The following is a 21248-nucleotide window of genomic DNA, read 5'->3' as shown; positions in this document are numbered from 1 at the left end:
TGGCTAAAGCAGCTCAGCCAGCCTATAGATGCACAGTTTAATCCAGGCAGCCCAGATATCAGATCTCTGGAACACTGCTAATTCAGGCTTCACATGCCTACCATGGTTGAGGGTTTTGTTTTTGTTTTTAATTTTTTTAATTATTTATTTTTGAGAGAGACAGAGACAGAATGCGAGTGAGTAAGGGGCAGAGAGAGAGGGAGACACAGAATCCAAAGCATGCTCCAGGCTCCGAGCTGTCAGCACAGAGCCCGACGTGGGGCTCAAACTCACAAGCTGTGAGATCATGACCTGAGCCGACGCCGGATGCTTAACTGACTGAGCCACTCAGCTGCCCCTCATGGTTGAGGGTAGGAGATCCCTCTTCTCCACAACTCCTACTGGGGGATAAATTAAACAAAGGAAAGAGTTGCAATAAGTTGAATGATTAATGTTTGGAAGAAGTGATTCACAGGTACTGATCCTTGGAACCAGAGGGGAAACTACAATGCTTTCTCAGGTCAAGAAACTTGGGCTTGTACACATCCTGCAGTCCTTGTGAGGTGCTTCTGTACCTATGGGATAATAGATAGAAGGCAATCCTACAGGCATGCACATTCTATAGAAGTAGTAAAATAAGCTTTCACATGTAGCAAATTGGTCCCTATTAGGCCATTTTATTTGCTAACTTCTTGGGGAAATTTAGGGGAAGGCTTTCCCTACACTATGCTGTCATGTTAAGGCAACTTGAAATTTGAAGATAGCAGGGTACTGATGGGAATCAGGAGAGAGGAGGTAGGAATACATGTGTGATAGAAACAGAAGTACAAGGATCAAGCAGTATTTGGAGAGAATACCATTCCTAATTTAGTAGGAAAATGGAACAACTACTTGGTAAGGGTGACTCAACATGGAACATGAGAGAAAGGAATGGGAAGGGAGAGAGGTAACTAGTCTGAACCAAAAACTTGCCTCCTGGAGCTCTTTGCTTAATATTATAACTTATGGGCAGTTATTAAAATTGTTCTGGTTGGGTAGCTCTCGGTCAAGATACTTTTTATTAGATTATCAAAATTTGTGTAGTAGCCCTATTCTCTCTTTGCCACTAGTTTGATATTTGACAGCTTTGGAATAAATATAAAGCTATGTTCTCTCATCTTATTTGAGGATCAATAGTAGGGCATTTTAGATAGAGATTATATTTTCATGTTAATGTCATGGATATAAAAACTTTCAAAAAGGAATCAGTTCCAAAGAATCCCACTTAACTTCTATTTGCCTACAGGAAGCTCTACATATCAAGATAGAGCTGCACCTAAAATAGATATGGCCATTTTAAAGATATAAAATGCCTTCATGTTCTGAGAATAAAGAGACTTAAAAGGATCTTCATGGTCTCAGCAGAGAGAGTGAGCTGACCAAATTGAGTTACAGAAAGATAAGGTGATACACTCAGGAGCTTTAGATGGATTAAATTCACAACACCCAATAAATTACATCTTCAGAAGAAGAGCAAGGGTCAATGAGCTCCCTAAGGACATTCCAAGCACACATTTTCATACTCATATTCTCACCATAGATACATCTAAAGTTGAAACTGAAGTTTTGCTCCACCATTTTTTGATAATTCATGCCTATGAAATGGAGAAAGCAGTCAGCCTCTGGGGTCACCTTTTTACATCGGAGGGTCTATGGCTCACTCTTTTCCTCTGACTTGCTTTAGAATTTTCCATTTATATTGTTAATTTTTCACTTACTGATTAGTTACTATGCATTTGGGGAATCATCTTAGATTGCCCAAACTTTAATTCTAACATTCTTGAATTTAAGAATTTGGTATATAACAACACCCAATCTACTACGCAGTGGATATAAAACCAAAATATAGTTAATAGGCTGAGTTGAGTTGGAAAGCTATCCACAAGATAAATAAAAATGTCCAGTCCTTTCTCCTAAAATGTGGAAAACACTAGCTACTTCACTCAGTGAAAACTTTCCTAGTTTCCTCTATATAGCTATGTTTGCCCAACTTCTTGGACCATGCTTCCTGGCTGAAATAAAACACTTAGAACTGATCTAGTCATGTTTTTTTACTACCTAAAACTTAAATTGTAAAAATCTGATCATTTTATAGATTTTTAAGAATGGTGAAGAACCTACTGAGTGTCAGAACATTCTCCTTTCAAACATAAAATTTTTTTTTCACTTCCTCCTTCCCTATAACATTTATCTGAACAAATTTCTATTTGATGAATCCGTCCCCAAATATATTTGAATAATGCTAATCATCTATTCGATTAAAACTTACAACTCCACTTCCTCACAAAGAGCTCAAAACCTGTAAAGTTCACATCAGAAACCAGCATCTCTCTGAGTGTTGACAATAATATTAGTATGAAACATCTTTCAGATACTCACATTTCTTTCCTGCATGTAACATAAAGCCTATCATCAACTCAGCCTCTAAATAAACATAGCAATATGTGGTCTCAACATGGGAGCCATTCGTCGCTTTGAAGACAGCGTCAATTATTGCTTCAATATTCAAAACTAGCTCTGCATTCCAACAGTCAGCAGCAGCACATTTACTCAGCAATGACACTTTTATGCAATGTGAAGGTTTAAAAAGAAACTGCTGTTCTCATCTATTCATACGTATTAGATCTCTTTCAGAACTCACATTCATATCCAAACGATACAAAGAACTTACATAATTTAATATCAAAAGGCCAAATTACCCAATTAAAAATGGGCAGAGCACCTGAATAGACATTTTTCCAAAGAAGGTATACAAATGCCAACGGACATATGAAAAGATGCACAACATCACTAAGCATCAGGAAGATACAAAGCCACAATGAGCTATCACCTCACACCTGTCAGATTGGCTATTATCAAAAAAGCAAAAAATAGCAAGTGTTGGCAAGAATGTAGAGAAAAGGGAACCCTAGTGCATTGTAGGTGAGGACGTAAATTGGTGTCGCCACTGTGGAAAACAGTATGAAAGTTCCTCAGAAAATTAAAAAAAAACCTACCAAATGAGCCAGCAATTCCATTTCTGGGTATTTATCCAAAGGAAATGAAAACACCAATCGAAAGAGATATATGCACCCCTATGTTCAATGCAACATTATTTATAACAGCCAAGATATGGAAGCAATGTAAGTGTCCATTCATAGGTGAATGGATAAAGATGTCACACACACACATAAACACACACACACACACACACACACACACACACACAGAAACACAATTTGAAATAATAGCCATAAAAAAAAAAAGAAGAAAGCTTACGTTTGCAACAACATTGCTACCTAGAGGGTATTATGTTAACTGAAATAATTCAGAGAAAGATACATACCATATGATTTCACTTATATGTGCAATCCAAAAAAACAAAACAAATGAACAAACAAAACAAAAACAGACTTATTGTTACAGGAAACCAACAGTTGGTTACCAGGGAGAGGAGTTGGGAGGCAGGCTGAGTGTGAATTATATTGTTACTTTATAACAGTTTTAGGTGTATTAGGGCATTTTGAGCATTATGTACGAGAGGCAGTGCTCTGACCTGTTTCGGGTTTTTTTTAAGGCACCCTAGATTAAGAGGCACTGCAAGCTTAGCTGAAACATGAAAAGCTGTCTTGAATTGCAGAAACCTACTTGGCATTATTATTGCTATTTGTGATCTCCCTGTGGCACACGTTCAGCCAAATCACTTCCTTACTGGTTTTTAGTGATGCTTTGTGCTAAGCTGTGTTGTTGTTGTTTTTTTTTTTCCCAAGACAGTGATTATTGTTTACCACTGTACCAGCTACCTATCTCTCAGATACATGTGCCCAAATCCCCATTTCTGTATATATCCTCCCACATAATGCCTGAAGATAAATGGAGCCAAGATGAGATTATGCTTTGGCTTGTTGGACTAATCCAGAATAGCCCAGGAATACTCTCTAGCCTGGAATATTTTAGCCCAGTCTGAAATGGTGGAGTTCACTTTGAGAGTTCTTTCCTGCTGATAGTCATGAGACCTAACGCTTAATGTACTATCCTTGGGGCTGGGCACCTCAGGGTGGGCAGGTCATAGTATCTCAACCTCCACTCAACCCATATTCCCTTACTTATTGCACACTCCTTACCAAACTGGATATTTCAAAGCCAATATGTTTATAATTAGGATGTAATCTATAAGCCAGCCCCATGGAGAGTGTATCTAGTTTTGTGCTTTTGCACAACAGCTCTGAAGTTATGGAAATGTTCCCCAGCCCTGCCTGTGGCCTCACCTCCTGCATTAGCCCCGTTAATTTGCCAGCTATCCTCTGTGCTGACCCCATCTTGTGGGGGACCTGGATGACTCAGATCCAGGCCACATTTTTAACATTGTTCCCGTGAATTCTGAATTACTTTCTTATACTCTTTCCTTATATAACAATCCATGATCGCTCCATGCCTGTAACTTGACCGTGGATGTCTATATACTTATTTTGAAGGTGGATCGGCTAGAATTTCCAAGAGGAAGAAGCACATAGCTTATATAAGAACAAATCACCTTTGTAATAAAATTAACAAAAGTATATATTGTAATTACAAATTTCCAGGATTTTCAAGGCCTCTATGATGAAATTCACTGTCATCATTATTTGGACATTGCAATGAATAGAGAGGACATCTGGGAAAACTATAAAATCAAAGAATCTGTTATTCATAATTCCGAGCTTTCCCTTTCCACAATAGCAGAGCTTTGGATTTGAATTTTCCTACACAATTTGACCTTTGCTCTGATTTGTCTTCTATAAGATTATGCCCAAACACCGAAACCTACAATTTCTCAAACACGGGAACTTGCAACAGCAAATAATACTTGCGAGTAGCCAAACTTTCTGCTGCACACAAATGAATAGAGAGACACCAAGAATGTTGACATTCAGCATTCATTATCAAGTTTTAATAAATTTCAGGTTATTGAGGAAATGATCTGAGGCGATGAGGCTGCAAGTTTAGCTCAACAGAGTATTTCTAAATAGTTACCCTTCTCTGCAATACCTGAAATTATATAAATATTCATTGATCATCTGTACAGAAAATATTCTGGAATATTTTTTAGGGTGAAAAGGATGAAATTTGGACTGAGATTGTGGATGCATCATAGGCCCAAGCATCCTGTTTATATTTACAAGTGAAGCAGGAGGTGAAGAAATTTTGCATACAGTTTTTCCTAACTTGATTAGCTTTCAGTACTGAGGATATTTGACCAACAGGCCAAATTCTGTCAAGGCTAGTTTAAACTGGCAAAGAAAATATGGCCCCAATCTGTTAGTGAGCCTGCAATTATTCCTGTGGGCCTAGTACCAGATTTGAATATATCGAGGACTCAATTTACCAGACTATAACCATTTATATACTATGGCCCTTCCTTTTTTTTTTTTTCAAAAATTTCCCCTTCTGTATCACTTCTGTTTGTATTTACTTAACACTTTTAAATCAATTCATATTTTTATTTGAATTTGTTTTGCAAGGGAACTTTATGTCATTTTCATGAATGGAAATTCATGATAACCCTGTGCCATAACGAGAAGGTGACTATAAGCCAAACTTAATGGAAACAGAACAATGTTATTAAATTTTAGCTGGATAATGATGCTTAACAAAGGCTCTTAGCCTGAAGTGCACCTTAGTTTGTTACAAGGGAGAAAACAAGTTTTAGAGAGCTATTTAAGACACACTGGCAGTGAACTGAGACTTTCCTCCTTGGAGTAATCAGGACTAAATGATAACTGGAAAATACTTGTCTAACATGTAACTTAATATCAGCCAAAATTATCTCCACTGGTAAGAGTGCCACACTATAATATAATGAGAAACACTTGCTTATACTGACCCACTGGCTGCTGCCTCACATAGGATTGTGTTCAGTCGCATGTAGCCATAATTCAACTCTTGTGGCTTAATCAAATAGGTGTTTTTATTTGTTCTCACATCAGTTGAAATCTGGAGATAGAGTGTAGGGATGGGGCAGATGCATGAGAAAGTGGTCCATGACCCAGCTTCCTTCTAGCTCTCTGCTCCACAGCCTAGCTGTGAGCCTAGCTCTAAGCCTCCACAGAGAAAGACAAGTAAAAGATGAAAGGCAAAGAGCAGCCTGCCAAGTCTTCCTTTCTAACATGAAAAAATACATAGCTTATTCTTCAGGTGATTTCCATCTCATTGGTCAGAATACAAGGGCTTTGTGGCAGGTAAGTCTTTTTCTGCACATTTTCTCTCTGAACAAGGCTAGGGAACTACTAATAAAAATGAAGGGACAAAGCAGTATCTGACAACAACCACACCAAACTTTTCTCTCTGGAATCACAAATTATTATCCTTGATGCATCTTACTACTTAGAGAAATTTGTACCAGTTGGTACTCAGGGTCACAGGACAATACCATCAGTGACCCCATACTATTGCTGGGTACCATCACACAAGAATGGATCTACCTAGATGGCAATGGAAGCTACTCAGAAGCTTGAGTGTAATATGCCCTGGGTGTATTACAACCCAGGTTTGTCGCAACCCACAATTAGTTCTGAGTGGCCCTTTTCTGCATGCCCTGGTTTCTTCCTTTTCTGACTTTCTCATATCTACATTATCATTCAAGCACACATGACAATCCTATCTAAAACGTATCAGTGATATCAACAAAAGTGGAGTGTGTTTTGGTAATCTTACTAAATGTACATCTTAGTAAATGTCTTAGCTCTTTATAATGTTGGCTGGTTTGTTCAGACATAGACGCCAGATACATATACACATGTGATATGTGTGTGTGTGTATGTGTAGGCAGTTACATATTTTCCTTAATTATATATATATATATATATGCATCTTTTTTTATCAATATGTTTTCTCCCCTGATACTTTGTCGTCATTCATCTAACTGCATTCTGGGATCATCTGCTTACATGAATGATTTATCTCACTCAAATGCACAGAACAATATCCCCTCCAAAGCAGTTTGAATACCTTAGGAAAAAAAAAAAGAAAATACAGTTCAGAAAAATTGTCGTTCCCAGGAGTCTAAGGTTTTAGAAACCTCTCTTATGTTTTCCATTTTTCTGTAAAATCTAAGGCTTAATGTGAATAATCATTGTGGTTACATTTTATCCAGAGAGATTACATATCTGTCAAGATACTAAATCCCCAAGTCTACTGTAGTTGAATAAAATGCAGCAGAAAAACAATTTATTTGATAAATCAAGTTTTCCCATTTTGGTCTAAACTAACCAGAACATCTATGTAGAAGTGAGTTTTAAAAATTGCCATTTTCCTACTGTTTGCCCTCAGTCTTTACTTTGTTAAACTATATCTGACTTAATGTTAATAAAGTTGTTATTTTTATTATGCTTGAAAGATTTAAAAGTATTTAACCTTACATAATCTTATTTGATTCTAATTTTTATAAAGTAGGTGGAAAATATATTATCATCTACATTTTATAGATAAAATTGAAAGTGTTTTAAGTGTCAGGTGTAGAGCCTGTATTTAGTTCTATGCTTCAGTGGTTTGCCAGGCCATTGGGAAACATTTCCTTTTCCTTAATAAAAGGCAGTCTGAATTGTTATCTATATTGACAATGAGCATAAGGTCCCAGGACTAGACATGTCACTGGTACAGTCTCTGTGTACAATGGATAAATCTGCCGTGTTCCAGAATGAGGACAAGTACCTCTCTTTACTAATTTGGGAGATAAGGTTTGAAGGAATGAAGTGCGGTAGAAGGAGGAGGAGCAAAAATTATTTATTTTTTTCCTTCATGGTTTATAACTTTGGGCATCTTATTTAAGCAGATCTTTTCCTACCCTGAAATCTTAAAGATATGCTTCTATATTTTTGTAAGAATTTTCCAGTTTTGTTGGAAATCATTCTTTCATGTTCTTTAAATTACTTGGTATTTATTTTTATGAATGCTGTAAGGGAGGGATCATTTCCCCCCCAATAATCCAAGTAATGGTCTTGGATTATTTATCAATGTGTCAATCTTCTCTCCACCAACATGTGATGCTCCCTTTGTCATTTGTTATTTTTGTATACATGTGGATCTGCCTGTGCATCAGCCAGGAGACCAGTGTGGCTAGAGCAATTAACATGGCATTGGTCCAGATGTAAAAGTTTACATCAGTGATACACTCTATTAATTTTCAGACTTTATAATACGTCTTTATATTTGATAAAGTACCCAATATTTAGGGGTTGGAGGCATCAGAGGAAATGAGCAGTGTGAGATTTGGTTGAATTACAAAGTGAAAGAATGATGATCTGGAAATGAGTGGAAGAAAATAAGCTCACCTGAAGTACCACAGTAACGTACTAGTCTTCTAAGCTTTTGTTCTTGTCCCCTTCGCAATCTGTTTTCTTCTCATCAGCTGCGGTCAAACCATGAAAATTAAGCCAGATCATGTAACTCCTCTCATCAGATTCTCCAGTGACTTCCCAGCTCATTTGAACTAAATCCAAAATCCTTAACATTCAGACCTACACAGTCTGAATAATCTCTGGCAAGAGTAATTCTGACCTCACCACTTATCACTCTCCACTTTTGACAATCTGCTTCAACTCTGCTGGCCTCATTTCAGTTCCTCAAACATGATAGCCGTAGTTCAGCTGTAGGGCCTTTGCACATGCTCTGCCTGGAAACCTTCTCTGCCGGATGGTTGCTGTCATCCCTCATTTTATTCTTATCTCTGTTAAAAAGGCACCTCACTAGAGAGTCTTTAGACTACAGAGCACTTTCCCACCATCAATGTTTAACCCATCACTGTGCTTTATTTTTTTCATAGCACTTCATACTCCTAGAAATGTCACATATTGATTTTCTTACTGTCTGGTCTTCCTCCCTTCCCAGCATTTATATGCCCCATTTCAGCAAGGCCCCCATCTCTTCATGCACTGCTGTATCCCAGAAAGTTAAAACAACACCTTCAATGCAAGCACATCACTCAATGTAATTTAAATAGACAGAGAGAGAAAATGCCATTTACCTTTAGGCCAGTTCAGGACTCATGGAGAAATTCTAGCAAAAATCATGAACTTTGGGGTCAGAACAGGAATTTGAAACCCTACTCGAAGACTTATTAAATGTGTCCTGACTTACTTTAATCCTTGAAAACTGATAATCAAAGGGATTAAATAACTCATTCAAAGCCTATCAGATAGAAGAGCAGATTCCCATTTAAGATTTTGCCTGACACTTTTCACTGTGCTAAGTGTTTTCAATACAGTAACACGAAGGGACTAATAAGGTATTTAGCATCTCTGCTCTGATAACTGGGATAAATTGAACCAGACAATGGTTATTAAAACCAATGACAAGGGTCTGGTACCACCAGTACGCGAGAGAACAGTGACTCAGTTTTTAAAAGGGAAGGACTCAAAAATGCGACTGTAAGATTTTTTGTTTCTTTAAACCCTGTACTCTGTGCTATTTCATAAGAAGAAAGTGAAATTTGTATATTTTTTGTTACCTAAAAACAAATCTGTTTCCATTTATAAAAGCAAACTAGGAATAATAGTAAATGAGGCGATCTGTTTTTCTCAGTTGTCTGTGCAGAAAGCATTTGTAAGACATAAAAGAGCATTCGATGGAGTTTTGGGGAGTTGGTCATAGGGGAATTTCTATATGTTCTTTCCCAAGAGACCTCATGGAATGGCAATAAATCAGTAAATCTGTCACGATCTGGCCTTCTTTGCAGACTTCCTAGATTTGTTCCTATTCCTAGAATAGCTCCTTCTCCTGGGAAGTACTTATTTTTAACCGCCCCAAAACTCATGTACATTATTTCTTTAGATGTATTGCCATATCTGCTCTGGTTATGTGCTGGTTTTCCTGGCCAGGAGTGATGATGACAATGATGATGGCAGCAACAACAAAAAATAACACTAAATGAAGAAAAAGCACTTTGCATGTATCGCTACTAATGTAGCCTCAGAACAACATGATAAAGTACTATTACTTTAATATCCATTTTAGAGATGAGGAAACAGAGGCACAAGTAGATTAACTAAGTTGCCCGGGTGAACACAACCAGAGGGTTGTGGGGCCTGAACTCATACCAGGCAGCCTACCACTGGTGCCTGTGCTCTTGACCACAAAGCTGGGCTGTTGCACGTAGGTGGCTGCATATCTCTGATGGGGTCTGATCTGATCTCTGTTAATTTTGCTGTTTCAGTGCCCAGAGAGGAATCTCATTTCCTCACTTCCGAGTTATGAAGAGGCTAGGCGGAGGCACAATATCACACGTGTGACGTGAAAATGACCACATTTCCAGAAGCATGTGGCGGGGGCATGTGACGTGTTAATGTATGTTTGCATCAATTGCAGGGTTAAAAGATCGTTTAGAGCTCTGCATGATCGCTTAGAAGCATGAAATGTGGGGATACTTTGGAAATTTTGTTGGTTTGTGGAACAAGGCATGAGAGTGTTGGAGTTTCGCAAGTTTCTGTCTATATGTATGGAGAGAGAGCAGGACAGAGACAGAGCAGAGACAAAGTCCATACCCAAAGTAAATCTGTCTGCCGTCCTTCAGCTGCCCTAAAAATCTGGCAGCGGATCCCAGTTAAAGGCAAAAATACCTTAGGACGATAAAGGAAACTTTCTAGTATGCACCCAGAAATCTCAGCATTTTTGAGTGATAGAGAGAACTTTATTTATATGGTGGAATTGGGGCCTGTCCCCCAATAATAACAATGTAAAAACTTTGTACCATATTTTGTAGTGAAGCTTCATTTTAGTATTTCTTATACTTTGTTTTTCCTCTAGGGAAAGAAAAAAAGAGAAAGAAAATGAAGGGCACCTTTTATTCCTATAGTATCCTAACACAATTTCCCTATTAAGTTATGTGGAATTGAAATTATATTTGCCCAAAGAAAATTGAAGAAAATGCAAAACTCATTACAAAGAATGGGAATATTAAAAATTGAAATAATGATACTAACCTGGAATTGCAGAAACCACGAACCTCATAATCATTAATTTCCTGTGTTTCAGATGGTATGTGTTATTGCCTTTCTGAGGCAGAGCCTCATAAGACACAATGATGGAGCTGTCTGATTAGTCTTTTCTGAATGGTTTACGTGTAAACCTCTTCATTCAGTTTATGGCTATTGTTACTGTTTATAGAACCCATTCTTCTCTCCTTTTTGGCTGTAGGGTTTGTTTGGTTTTTTTTACCCTAAAACCCATTGAGTTAAACATATTCTTAATTGCTACTTGCCATGTTGATCTTTTTGTTGTTGATTTCAAGTATTTCCATCAATGGACAGGTTTTTGTTTTATTTTGTTTTGTTTTGTTATGGAAAAAGTGCCTAAACTCTATAATTATGGGGAAGGTTAGAACATTTTCCTTTAAATAAAACTGTTTCTGTTACACAATCTTTCAACTTCTCACCCCTAAATAAAAATGTATTAATGTATAATGTATCACACTAATTCATGGTGGGTTTAGGAATATGCTGACTTTCTTTATCAAATATGAGCCCCCGAATTATGTATGTCTAAGTAATATTCCTCAGATCCTCCATAGCGCTGAATTTTCAAAGTTATAATTAAAGGTTCATATAATTGTCCTTTATCAAAGCCAATTTTAAGGTATGACTTAATATTACAAGTTTTTAAGGCTTTATTTTCAAAGTCACACTTTATCATAGAGTTTCAGTCTCCATTGTTGAGGATATAAATGTAAAGAATGAAGACAAAAGTTGTCTCTCCTCTTAAACTTTTTGACTAAGGTATTATTTTCCCCTAAGATATAACTATACAATTTCCTTAATAGTAATATTCCAAGTCATAGAGTATGTAAAAGTCCTCTCCATGGTGTTGGATATTTCTAGGAGCATATGTTTTCATTGTTGTTCTACACGCAATTCTTAGACTCCTAGTATTATCTTTCTTCTACTCTGCACACTTACAACCAATAGCACTTTTATTGTTTCCCTCAAGAAACAAAAGCTTTTCTTGTATTTATTAACTTTTTTTTTAATTTTTTTTAACGTTTATTTATTTTTGAGACAGAGAGAGACAGAGCATGAACGGGGGAGGGGCAGAGAGAGAGGGAGACACAGAATCGGAAGCAGGCTCCAGGCTCTGAGCCATCAGCCCAGAGCCCGACGCGGGGCTCGAGCTCACGGACCGTGAGATTGTGACCTGAGCCGAAGTCGGACGCCCAACCGACTGCGCCACCCAGGCGCCCCTGAATTTAGTAACTTTTATTCAAAATTTTGGAAGCCAAAGATGGTTCAGATCATGTGCACAAAGCCTTTTGTCATCTTACTGTCTTACCTTCCACCCCAGGTGGCTTCATGAGCTCCACATTTTTTTTTTGTTGTTATGGGGAGAAACAAAGCTTTACACATTTCTTATTCCCTAACACGAATGCCCCAACTTGTCAATATGCTCTACAGAACAAAAGACCTTCCATTATCGGTGCTTCACTTTTTACCAAAAGAATCGTAGTTCCAGATCCCAAATTATTTTTTCTTCCTGTTACTCGTAACGCTTACTCTTATTATATATTTAGAATTGTGTGATCAAACCAAACCAATTCTCCTTTTGTCTATGTTTTTAAGAGATCAAAGCTAACAACCCTTTCTTAATCCATGCTTTTAGATGTTTGTACTTTATTTTTTTATTAAAAAAATGTTTTAACGTTTATTTATTTTTGAGAGACAGAGAGAGACAGAGAATGAGCGGGGGAGGGGAAGAAAGAAAGGAAGACACAGAATCTGAAGCAGGCTCCAGGCTCTGAGCTGTCAGCACAGGGCCCAGTGTGGGGCATGAACCCACGAACCATGAGATCACGACCTGACCCAAAGTTGGATGCTTAACTGACTAAGCCACCCAGGCACCCCTAGATATTTGTATTTTCATCTTCACCCTGTTTTATTACAAGATTCCTATGATTTTATGCTCATCTAAGTTGATTTATTTTTTATTTTATGCAACTCAAATACTTTTTTAAAAGTAACGGGTCGATAATTTTTTATTTTTTATTGTTTATATTGTTTTTTATTGTGTATATATGTGTGTATATTCATATATTCACATATAAGCATATATCGTATGTATGTATTACATATATATTCCAAGAACTTTTTCAATGGCTCTTATATAGGTTACAGTGCTATTCATGCTACCTCATCACTGTGGATCGTCTTGTGCTATTTCAGGTTTCATTTTAGGGGCAGTTTGTAGAACATATTTAGGAGCTCAATGTGACACCTTGTGGATAGGTTAACTCAGATTCATAAAAGGACTGGGATTAACATATGTGAGATTTTCCATTTGTCCTGAAACTTCCAAGGCCCATTACACTTCTTAGTTGGATAAAATGACTCATGGCCAAGATCAGATTAAGAAACTAGCCTTCTGGAGAGTGACATCAGCAAGATGGTGGAATAGGAGTTTTCTACCTTCTTCCCCACAAAAAAAAAAAAATTGATTTTGACAATCACCACACACGAGTACTTTTGTGGAAGTGAAAGAGTCTAGCAGAAGAGTTCTACTACACCACTGGAGCAAAAAAATCTGAGATTGGACATTGAATAGAGTAAGAGGACCAGTTTCACTTTACTCCCACCATACTACTCCAAGATGGTCCAAGATGGTACAGCTCAGTGCCAAGAGAGATGCCTTGACCCATGATGCCTCCCACAGGGGAGGGTGAGAGTATGTGAGTGAGTGCCTGGCTTCCTCCTATGTGTGAAATGCTGCCAAAGAGGCCCACTTCTTTCTCACCTGATTCAGAATACTGAGGTGATCCACATGACTAATAGGCAGGGAGAGTTTGGGGGTATAGCAGGAAGGGCTCAGAATACATCAAAGACATATGGACCGTACTACTTCATGCACTTCCTGAGGAAGCCTGCCCATGAGCTGCCAGGATGCCTCACCTACAGATTGTCCCCTGCACCAAATGGCCCATAGGCATTTTCAATGTTCTGCATGCCTCACTCCCACACACACACACACACACGCACACACACACACACACACACACACACACACATATCCCACAGCTGGCTCCCTATGCAGGCCCCAGAGGGCAATGAATATTCTCCTTTGCAGAAAGCTAGTGAATATGCACAGAAAGCTGGCACAACTCAGTGGGATTGGGAGAAAGCACACAAACTTGACCATTCAGCAAGCACCCTAGGGAAAGCAAACGGGAGGCTGTCAGCACCCACCCTGGCTTTGCAGGATCAAGAGAAGAAATACAATCTTTTTTAAAAAAATTTTTAATGTTTATTTATCTGAGCATGAGCAGGGGAGAGGTGGAGAGAGAGGGAGATGCAAAATCCAAAGCAGGCCCCAATCCGAACTGTTAGCACAGAGTCCGACGTGGGGCTTGAACCCACGCACCGTGAGATCATGACCTGAGCTGAAGTTGGACACTCAACCAGCTGAGCCACCCAGGTGCCCCAGAAATATAATCTTAAGAATAATCCCTAACTCCACCCTGTGAAGCATGAGTATCTGTAGAAAAGGTCTTAGAAAGCCTTAGAATCTCTAGCAGGGCTGACAGGTGAAGGTATTCCTCTCCTGAAGCCAGTCAGTAAAGAAGACTGGAAGAAGTGACTGCTTCTTTACCTATGAAGACAGCAATGTAAGACTTCAAGGAACGTGAAAATTCAAGGAAACATGACATCATCAAAGGAATACGATAATTTTTCCATGACTGGCCCCAAAGCAATGGTTATCTACAATATGTCAGACATGGAATTTGAAATAGTTGTTTTAAAGGAAGCTCAGGGAACTACAAGAAAACACAAAAAGACAACAAACTCAGGAAAACAATACAAGAACAAAATGAGAAGTTAAACAGAGAACTAGAAATAATAAGAAAGAACCAGGGGCACCTGGGTGGCCCAGTTGGTTGGGCATCCAACTTCCACTCAGGTCATGATCTCACAGTTTGTGGGTTCAAGCCCTGAATCAGATTCTGTGCTGACAGCTCAGAGCCTGGAGCTTTGGATTCTGTGTCCCTCTCTCTCTGCCCCTTACCTGCTCATGCTCATGCTCGTGCTCTGTCTCTCTCTGTCTCTCTCTCTCTCTCTCAAGAATAAATAAAACATTAATTTTTTTTTAAGAAAGACCAAACAAATTCTGGAGCTGAATACAATGAATGAAATGAAAAATGCAATAGGGAGTGTGGACAACCGACTTGAGTAAGCAGCAGACAGCATGTGTGAACTCAAAGACAAATCATTCGAAATTATCTAGTCAGATAACAAAGGAAAAAAGAATGAAAAAGAGTGAAGAAAGTCTGTGTGACTTATGGGATATCCTCAAGTGAAAGAATTTACATACTGTGGGAGTTCCAGAAGGAGAAGAGATGGAAAAGGGGGCAGAAAGATTACCTAAAGAAATAATGGCTGAGAATTGCCCAAATCTTGGGAGAGATGTGGTCCATGTTCATGAAGCTTTCCTTCTATAAGAGGAGTTAACAAGGCTAGAAAGAAGTAGGAGTGAGATGAGTGGCGTGATTGAAAAGTTGGACTGAAAACACTTTTCTCTCCAGTTAGCTGATTCTCAGAAGGGGCCATTAAGGACAGTCATTCTGCATTTCAGTGCTTGTGGAAACTTAGGGGCAAGACAAAGTTTGGGGACCTGAAAAGAAGGAAAGAAGCCTGAACTGAAGTTTGGGCAAGTCAAATTATTGGGCATTCAGCTTGGTCAGTGAGAGCAAACAGTTCAGCTAATCATTTATGAGGTGAAAATGGGAATTTTAAAGGCCTACAGGAGACCTTGTCATAGATAAGCAGGGGAGGCATCTGTGAGTCTTATCTAAAGTCATATGAGGAAGTGTGGTTTGTTGCAATAAGTTGTTTCCCAGAACACAACAGTGTGAAGAACTTCTTAACTATCACTCTTTTTCGGAGACACAGGTCTCAGGTGAAGTTGAACATTATCAGGGGTTATTGGAATATAGAATTCTCTGCAAGGAAATGGATCAGATTTCTTCTAAACTGTGGAAGAAACTGTATTGCCAAAGAGACCACAAGTCTAAACTTTTAAAAATCCCCTTTGAACCATGAAACTTTAAAGCAACTCTTGATATTTCATATTTTCATGGGTAAGAAACAGCCTGCAGGAATTGTACAGTTTCCAAGTTGTGCATTGGTCCCAATTTCCACTTCAAATATGGCCATGGAGGATAATGGATGAGGGAAAACCTCAGATTGTTCCAAGCCTGAGTTCATGGAGAATTTGAACAAGGTCCAAGAATTCTGGGCTATTTCAGGAACTACCTCAAGGTAGGGGGATGTTACAGTTGCTATCAATATAATCTTCCTTTTAATTTTTTTTTAAATTTTTCTTTGTGAGTATCCTGCATCTCCTCTATTCTTATTTAATGATAAATCCATAGAAAGTGGCAGATAACTTGTTCTTTTAGATCTTAGGCTACTGGACCTTGAGAAGGTAGGTCTAGACATTACGGTAGGACTATGCAACTCCTGGAGATCCTGGACTTTGAGTTAGATGGAGGGACAGGAGTTGATTGCCTCCCTTGGGGATATGGGGAGTATGTAGTGTGTTTGAGAGGAAAGGCATGGATAGTTGAGAAGAGAAGCTGGCTGTGGAAAATATGACTTGCTTTCAACTATAGACTCTTCTGTAGAGTTTGTTGCTGGAAAATGACTTCTCAGCTGGGGATTCTTCTTCCCACTACTCCGTGTGCATATAACTGGTCTCAAATGATTCTGACCAATGGAATATGAACCTCTAAATATATAAAGCCAAGCAATTACCTTTCCCAGAATAAGAAAGTGAGCATCCCAACATACAAAACTTGAAAGCAAATGAAATAAAACAAGCTACTTTGGATAAGTGTGCTAAAGGCAGAAGGAGGGGAGAAAGGGGCTAATATATATCCAGAATCTACTAGATAACAGTTGCCGGATCACATGCTTTAGTGAGATCTCCTTTAAGCTGCACCAAAACTTATACAGCTGAGAAAATCTAGACTCAGAGTAGCTAATAACTTGCTCAAGGTCAAAACAGGACTAAAAAGTGGAATCAGTTTTCAATCGCAAATACATTGGATTCTTTTGAAGACACCTCACTGCCTCCAGCTAAAATTTTTCAACTATCACATACAGTATTTATTTTCTATAATTGTCATCAACTTTATCACTGTCGTCATCATCATCATCATCATCATCATCAATAGCTGATTACCGTCACTATCATTATCATCCCACTTCACATTTATGGTGCACCTATTGTATGACCAGACCTGAACTAAGTACTTGCCATGCACTATCTCTCTTTTTGTCAAGCATATTTTTTATATCACTTATTATTTACTGGGCCCCTATTATGTGCCAAATACTACTCCAGATGCTTGGCATATATTGTCTCCAGACTTCACAACAACCCTCTGAGTGAATTAGTTACTATTACTTTTACCCTGAAGCAGAAACAGGCTCAGAGAGATTAAGAAACCAAACAGAGTTCACATACTCTGAAATAGAGTTCCTCTTGGCTTTTTTGACATAGAACCAAGATAGCATTCATACTCTTCAATATGTGTAGTATATTTTTTCAGAATCCTCATATATTGCACTATTTGATGCCCATAAAAATTATTTTTCCCGTAAGAAATGTTTTTAAGTTTTTATAAAAGTTTATTTATTTTGAGAGAGAGCGCACAATTAGGAGAGGGACAGAGAGAGAGAGAGAGAGAATCCTAAGCAGGCTCCACACTGTCAGCATGGAGCATGGGGCTCAAACTCATGAATTGCAAGATCATGACCTGAGCTGAGACCTAGAGTCAAAGGCTCAACCAACTGAGCCACCCCAGGTGCCCCCACAAGGCCTACTTTCAATGGCAGCCTTCACCACCTGAACAATGGTCCCATTGTTTGCACACACATGAAAATGGTAACCAACGCATCCCATTGACCAGAATTTTGAAGCTTAGCTTTGTTTCTCTGGTTTGGAGAAAATAACTTTTTGGAGCATCATTTTACTACCTTCTCTATAACAGACTATAGACTATAGTCTCTATAGACTCTATAGACTATAGTCTCTATAACAGACTATTGCTTTTGGGAAGGGTTTTTCAATTAGACATTACTAACTGTGCCCAGATGTCAGGGGTGGAGAGAAAGTAAAATTAGATATGACAACAGAGAAGTATGCTTTTAACTCTCACAAAAATCATTTTTGTTTTTGTTTTTGTTTTTATATTGCTATTGACTCCTGCTCCTCGCCACCCTATACGATGATCCTTGGAACTTGAGAAGGCTGTGGGATGAGCTTAGTGTATACCACAGACTAGGAGTGTAAGGGTGTGAGGCCTCTAACTCACCTTGCTCCCAGCCAACTCCGAAACCAACTATTGCTTCCTTCCTCAAATTGTTACTTATGGTTTTATACTGAAATTCTCTGCAATGCCAATCACGTGAAGCATAGAATTCAGAAGTGGTGGTGGTGAGAAGGGGCAATTATGCATCCTTACTTGGTACCTTGGTACCATGTATGTATGTGCATTTTTATATGATGATCGTGAGCCAATCAGGGCTTCCCCTGACCCTCAAGGATGGGGAGGCTGCAGAGAAGAACCGTCCTACTTTTTAGGGCCCTAGGAATAAGGCATGCTGATGATAAATTTTGAGCCTGCCAGCTGCAGGTTTAATTTCTGCAAATGTGTGTATCTGTTTGGAATGCATTGTTACTATATATTCCTAACCACATTTGTGTCAGCTCAGTGGTATGAAACCACTAGGGCAAATCCAGAAAGTCCAGTCTATGCTGGCCAGCTCAGAACGTATGAGCATGGTGATCAAAGTTATCAAGGGAGCCCACAATCCCGGCAAGTATCATTAAAAACAATGTGGATGGCACAGTAATTCCAGGGGAGAAGAATTCTCCATCTGAGCAAATTTGTACTAATTTTGTAGCCCCTCCCACTGAGACAGGAAATGTGGCATTGCAAATCTATTCCTTTCTATCCCTAGAAAAGGGAGGGATGAACATCATGTGTGGGGATGGGGGAGATAGACGATGAGCACAACAATAAAGGCATCCCACGGTCTGGAACACTGATGCCATAAATTCACAAGTAAAGCATTATTAAAAATTTCCAGCCCCATAAATGCTGCCATTAATCACTTTCAAATTAACCTGATGTGAGTTAAATTATTGCGAGTTCCTGTGTAAATTAAATCATTATTAGTTGCAGGCTTTTTTTTTTTTCCTTCTTCTTTTTGGTACAGGCAGCAGCTGAGAAGTAAAAGATGGGGAGGCCTACTGGTTTCAATTTACAAAAGAAGGTTTGGGGGAAAAAGATTTTTGCTTGATTACAAGAGCAAAACCGCTTCACAATATAATATCACAATAATTGTAGCCATATATCATAACATGTCATAAGTCCAGGACAAGGCTCAGCCGCCTTTCGTAAGCGGCTGCCAAGAAGGCAAGAAAAGCAAGTGAATGAGGTAATGGATTTCTTTCCCCTCATTCCACTAGAGAGCAGTGTTCTTTTGTACAAATCAGGTAGGTTGTTTTCTGCAAAGAACCTGGGAGGAAAATCTACATCAGGAGAAGTTTTTTGTAGCCACAGAAAGACCTCTTCCTCACTAGAAAGCTATGCATTTTGAATAAAAGATTAAGACAGTATTTTCCAGCAAAGGTCACTCTTACTCTGGTAGGTATATTTCTGATACTATCTTCGTTTCATATGGAAAAGGTGTTGGCTATTTAAAAATAGAGCATGTAAACTATCTTTTACACCTTACAGTAAACTTTTTCAGATGGTGTTCTCCTGCCGAAACAGATCTGTCAGTAATCCGATAGGAGATACCTTTCTATGTAAAAGAGGGATGTAAATAATTTTTTTAAACATGCTACACTTCAGGAGACAATAAACAACTCTGTCAGGAATAGGAACAAAGGCAGATAAAAGGAAGACTGAAGAGAAGGAATGCAAGTGTGTTCTGAAAAGTTTTCTGACCCCTTCTTTGATTTATTAACTCGCTCTACGGCCAGTACCTTTATCGCTATTGTTGAGAAGAGCAAGTTTGCGTGAAAGGCATTTGTCTGCTTCTCGAAGAGAAAATATTCTGTCGGAGGCAATTTGGCTACAACTCCTTGATGGATCAGTTGACCTTCCAAGAAGCCCAAGGCCACGCTAACAATAGTTGAAGTGTGCCTCCTCACTTCACATTGTGTAAATATATTTCTAACCCTTCCGTCTCAAGCACATGGAAACAGGCAAAGCAAAACCAGTGAGTTTATGGGTATGTGTGTCTGTAACTGGCTGCCTTTCTTGTTCAATAAGAATTAAATTACTGGGTAATTTTGGTTTCTTCTAGAAGGAAATGAATATGCTCTTAAGTATTTAGAATCACTAGAGAGCCTTTTAGGCATTCCTGGATACAAATCAATGTCACCTGAAGTGTGGTTTCCTTATGCATTCAGCCCCATTTTTCTCCATTTGCTGTTACTATTATTTTTTTTTTTTGATACACCACATCACTTTGCTATTTCCTTTTCCTAAACACACTGAACAATATAGAGGTAGGCAAAAATATCTTGGGAGAAAATAAATGGGGAAGAATCTGAGGCCTGACAAATAACAATAGTAAAGGCTCTTCAGAGTATTCACTGTGTTAATTTAGAGAAATTGGAGCATATAAAGTGTCAAGTTTGACATCAGCCAAAGCTGGGATTTATTTGGGGCTGCTCATCTTTGCCAGTGTGCTGTACTTTTTGACACAGTAGATGTCGGGAATTTAATATTTCTTGACCAAAATAAACTTGGGCTTCCTGAATTACAAATCCAGGTATCTTGAAGAACAGTGTTTCACATAAGATCTGGCACATAGGCGATGCTGAATAAACAGGGCTGAATACATGAGTGATTGAATGCAGAGAGAAAGTAATAAACCCCTCTATTCCAATCTGGTTTAATGCCAAATGTTTAGGATTCAGCCACAATAAGAGCTTTGCTTATATCACAGAAATCCACAAATCTAATAATTATGTAACAAGAATAGTAACAGAGGACTTCACAGGGGCTCTACTGACAGATAGACCTGGGTTTGAATCCTGGTTCTACCACATATTTCGCGTGTCACATGGTGCAAAACTCTCTAAGCCTCACCTTCAGCATTTACACAAACAGCACTATTGTTAATTCTTCCCTTCCAAAAAATGTGTGTGGATGGATGACAGGCAACTTTGCTTTGCCCCAAACAGACTCTTGAAAACGGGAGGAACTATAGATC

Source organism: Prionailurus viverrinus, chromosome D4 (assembly GCF_022837055.1).
Source record: "Prionailurus viverrinus isolate Anna chromosome D4, UM_Priviv_1.0, whole genome shotgun sequence".
Taxonomy (NCBI): domain Eukaryota; kingdom Metazoa; phylum Chordata; class Mammalia; order Carnivora; family Felidae; genus Prionailurus; species Prionailurus viverrinus.
Note: the sequence above shows the minus strand (reverse complement) of the source record.